The 5,087-nt window shown below is 40.8% G+C and overlaps 1 pseudogene; it reads left to right on the top strand.

Moving 5' to 3' along the window:
- The first annotated feature begins 650 nt into the window (after nt 1–650).
- LOC103261920 lies at nt 651–2,348 on the top strand (annotated as a pseudogene).
- Nucleotides 2,349–5,087: the final 2,739 nt, after the last annotated feature.

Here is a 5,087-nt window from a genome sequence, read left to right as displayed (position 1 = left end):
AGAGCAGGGAGACAGCCTACAGACTGGGAAAAAGTATTTACCAACACCAGGTCTGACAAAGGCTTAACATCCTGGATCTACAAGGAACTCAAACGTGCTGAAAAGAAAAAAAACAAACAACTCCATTATAAAATGGGCAAAAGATATGAACAGACACTTCATAAAGGAAGACATCTGAGCAGCCAACAGACACATGAAGAAATGTTCAACCTCACTAATCATCAGGGAGATGCAAATCAAAAACACACTGAGATACCACCTAACCCCACTCAGAATGGCAATCATCAACAACTCAAAAAATAACAGCTGCTGGAGAGCATGTGGCGAAAAGGGAACATTTCTACACTATTGGTGGGAGTGTAAACTAGTGCAACCTCTGTGGAAAGCAGTGTGGTGAATCCTAAAAGCCCTAAATATCAACCTCCCATATGACCCTGCAATCCCCCTACTGGGAATATACCCCGAAGAACTCAAATCACTCTGTAAAAAAGATACCTGCACATGTATGTTTATTGCAGCATTGTTCACAATAGCAAGAAGCTGGAAGCAGCCATGCTGCCCATCAAAAGAGGACTGGATTTTAAAAATGTGGTACATATACACGATGGAATACTACACAGCCATAAAAAAGAACAAAATCGGGGCGGTGAGTCCCCAGCCCGGATGCGGGCCGCGTGCAGCGGGGTGAGCAGTGGCAGGTGCGCCCGTAGGTTGGCTTGTCTTGGGAACTTCCAGGCATTGCTCGTCCTGAGGATCAGGTGACCGTTGACATCAGCCATGTTGTTGAGGCCTTTTGAAAGTCCACCTCCTTACAGATCTGACGAATTCAAACCGAATAATTATGTACCCAGCAACGACATGTGGTGGGGAGATGTACGTTGGACCCATGCTCTCCCAGCCAGCATATTCTTTTTACCCAGAAAACGAAATTCTTCACTACTACAAATGGACCTCCCCTCCAGGAGTGATTCGGATTCTGTCTATGCTCATTATTGTGATGTGCATTGCCATCTTTGCCTGTGTGGCCTCCACGCTTGCCTGAGACAGAGGCTATGGAACTGGCTTGCTGGGAGGGGGTCTGGGCTACCCCTACAGAGGAAGTGGCTTTGGGAGCTACGGAAGCAGCTACGGCTATGGTTATGGCTACGGGTATGGCTATGGAACAGGCTATACGGATCCAAGGGCAGCCAAGGGCTTCCTGCTGGCCATGGCCACCTTTTGTTTCATTGCTGCATTGGTGATCTTTGTTACCAGTGTCATCAGATCTGAAATGTCCAGGACCAGGAGATATTACTTGACTGTGATCATCGTGAGTGCCATCCTGGGCGTCATGGTGTTCATTGCCACGATTGTCTATATAATGGGAGTCAACCCAACGGCCCAGGCTTCTGGCTCTATGTATGGTTCACAAATCTATGCCCTCTGCAACCAGTTCTACACACCTGCTGCTACTGGACTCTACGTGGATCAGTATTTACACCACTACTGTGTGGTGGATCCTCAGGAGGCCATTGCCATTGTACTGGGGTTCATGGCTATCGTGGCTTTTGCTTTAATAATTTTCTTTGCTGTGAGAACACGAAGAAAGATGGACCAGTATGACAAGTCCAATATTTTGTGGGACAAGGAACGCATTGATGATGAGCAACCTCCCAATGTCGAGGAGTGGGTTAAAAATGTGTCCGCGGGCACACAAGACATGCCTCCACCCCCATCTGACTATGTGGAGAGGGTTGACAGTCCCATGGCTTACTCCTCCAATGGCAAAGTGAATGACAAACGGTCATACCCAGTCTTCCTATAAATCCACCCCGGGGCCAGAAGTGCTTCAGGAGCTTCCAGGGATATCCCCTGCGGACGACTTCAGGCAACCTCACTACAGCGACAGTGGTAACTTTGAGATGCCTTCCAAGCGGGCGCCTGTGAAGGGAAGAGCTGGAAAGTCCAAGAGAATGGAGCAAGACCACTACGAAACAGACTACACGACTGGCAGCAAGTCCTGCGACTAGCTGGAGGACGACTGGGTCAGGGAATATCCACCTATCACTTCAGATCAACAACGGCAACTCTACAAGAGAAATTTTGACGCGGGTCTGCAGGAATACAAGAGTTTACAAGCAGAACTTGATGAGATCAATAAAGAACTGTCCCGTCTAGATAAAGAACTGGATGACTATCGAGAAGACAGTGAAGATGAAGAGTACATGGCTGCTGCTGATGAATACAATAGACTGAAGCAAGTAAAGGGATCTGCAGATTACAAAAGCAAAAGGAATTACTGCAAGCAGTTAAAGAGCAAATTGTCACACATCAAGATGGTTGGAGACTATGACAGACGGAAAACATAGAAGAGAGATTTTGCATTGTTTTGAGAAGTTCAGAAATATCTGTCTGATGTCTCTGCAGTGTTCTCAGAAGGCACATGACTTTGGACCATAGCCTGGGAAGCCAAACCTTTGTGATCATTACAAAGTGTTAATAGCTTTAATATCATCAGTATTGAAGTATTTATAGATAGCTTTTGATAATCAACTGGACTGAGCACTCCAAGTAAGGATTTAAGCTTTAAACACTGGTCCTTGTATTAACGAAATAGCAATTGAGGTTTTTAAACCTTAAAGGAAGAACCTGGTGTGTATTGTGCGGTTAACTTCACACTGAAACAATGATGTCTTAATACCTACCTGTGTTCATGAGCATAGGTGATCTCTTAATTCTTCCAACAGTCCTTCAGGTAACTGTTATTTATGAACAATTCTTTTCAGATAAAGAAACTGGGTTTGCATAGTAAAGTCTCTGAATTGAAACTGCCTGTGTCCTGGTACCCAGTTTTGGTTAAGTCTGTTTTCTGACTCCATTAATAAGAGTGGCCTTTTATATTTTAGCGACTATGTATACTGTATTCTACCAGCCTGTCCATTGATTTTTTTTCTGTTATGTAAATGGTTAAAAGAGGTTTTTCTTGTTTTATGTTACCCTGATAATAAATATCATGTAAAAATAACAAATATGTGAAATTTAAAGACTGTAAATATATATTTACTTTTTTAAATCAAAATTTAAACCTAGTAGTTAGAATTTGCGTATTTTTAAATACTTTTTATCTTTTATGGTTTACATGCATTTTTTTAACCAACTAGACCTTTTCATTATATCAGAATATCCAATTACATTTATAATTTGTGACTTGAATTGTATCTTACAGGTATGTTCAAGTTCTGTACATATTTTATAAGGTATTAAACCTGGTGTTTTCTTTCTATAATATACCTGTTTGGTATCATTAGTGCTTGTTAATATAAAGCTGTGGAAAACTACACTCAGGGGTTGTATATGTTGTTGTTTTAAACGTTTTGGGTGCTGTACTGGTTGGTAGTTTCCCAATCCTTTGGACATAAGAAAGCTGATGTGTCTGGAAATAGAATGCTATACATAAAATACTGAATTATTTCAAATGGTGCCCTTAAATCTTGTCAATTTCTTAAAATTCAGATTCGTATTAGTAAAGTAAAATTAGTTGATAACACTGTGTAAACCAAGTTGATTTTAGACTATTTTTCTAAAAATCTTTTTTTTTCCTCCAGAGTCAGAATCTCACTTTGTTGCCCTGGCTGGAGTGCAGTGGCATACTCAGGGTTACTGCAGCCTTGATCTGCTGGGCTCAGGTGATTCTTCCACCTTAGCCTTCCAAGTACCTGGAACTATAGGCACATGCCCCCTTGCCCACCTAATTTTTTGATTTATTGTAGACATGAGGTCTTGCCAATTTGGCCAGGTTGGTCTCAAACCCCAATTCTCTCACCTCTGCCTCCCAAAGTGCTAAAATTACAGGTATAAGCCACCACGCCTGGCCAAAAATATTTTTTAGAATAATCTATAAACTGATCTTTAGTATGCAATTCAAACAATTAAGTAAATAATTTTCTGCATGCAATTCTGAATTATTTTCCAAAGATAAAATTTTTTTAAATGTTTCCATTATGACACTGATTCATTTCTTCAAACTAAAGAAATTCTTAATTTTCTATATGCCATACACATATAATACAAAAGGCATTTTCATAACTTTTGGATTTACACTAAATGAAAAGGACTCTTTAAGCATCTTAACTGATTTTTTTGTGTTTTAAATTTTTGACAATTTGTTCTTGTTAGTCAATGTACTTAGTTTATGAAGGCAAATTTGCTAGTGTTCTCACAAAAGAAAACTATTCTGCTAAATTCAGAAAATGAAATAGAAAGAGTTTGATTGTAACATTGTGCCATGAAATTGGACTTTGCAATAAAAAATGAAATGAGAAAAAAAAAGAACAAAATCATGAATTTCGCAACCTGGATGGAACTAGAGTCTGTAATACTGAGTGACCTCTCACAGAAACAAAGATCCAAGTATCACATGTTCTCACTCATATAATGGACCTTGAACATCCAATGTAATACTATAAGAAAATGACTGACGGCACTGGGAAACTATGGGGGTAGGGGGGAGATGGGATTAACAGTAGCAAATATCTGTCTGGGGACGGGGAAACACCTCTTATCAACAATGGAATGGAACGTAATTGTATACCAAACCCTTAACTGTACCCCACAACATCATAATAAAAAATATTTTTAAAAAAATTTTCCTTATGTATGTGTCTGTGGTGTGTGTTGTATATGGTCAATTGGCTTCTTTTACTATCCGGATTCCTCATTCTCTCCCTGACCCATGAGCTGCAGGGGCAGAGGCAGTGATAACTTCATTTAAAGGGAGACCAGTGATAACTTCATTTAAAGGGAGACCTTTTGAGGCTATGAACTCAAGGGAGTGATGATTTACAACTGTGATATTTAGGTAGAGTGAGGTAGTTACATGGTGTCAGAAGATCCTACCTTTAGAGATCCAGGAGATATGTGTCTGGGTGTGGGACCTGTGGGCATGCAAAAGTCTTGTTTCTTCATTCCCTTTCTGACCCACAAGTGGCAGAGATGGAGGATGTGATACTGGCTTGGAGCTGCATAGGTAACCTTTCTCCTCTGGTCTGCCTAAGGGAGCACCAAATAAGGCAGTGAGGATGGTGACTAGAGGGAGAGACTGACTGGTA

The sequence above is a fragment of the Carlito syrichta genome, unplaced genomic scaffold (genome assembly GCF_000164805.1).
Source record: "Carlito syrichta isolate Samal-C Ts95f unplaced genomic scaffold, Tarsius_syrichta-2.0.1 Scaffold304214, whole genome shotgun sequence".
Classification (NCBI taxonomy): Eukaryota; Metazoa; Chordata; class Mammalia; order Primates; family Tarsiidae; genus Carlito; species Carlito syrichta.
The sequence above is the reverse complement of the archived record's forward strand: the minus strand, read 5'-3'. Positions and strand labels throughout refer to the sequence as shown.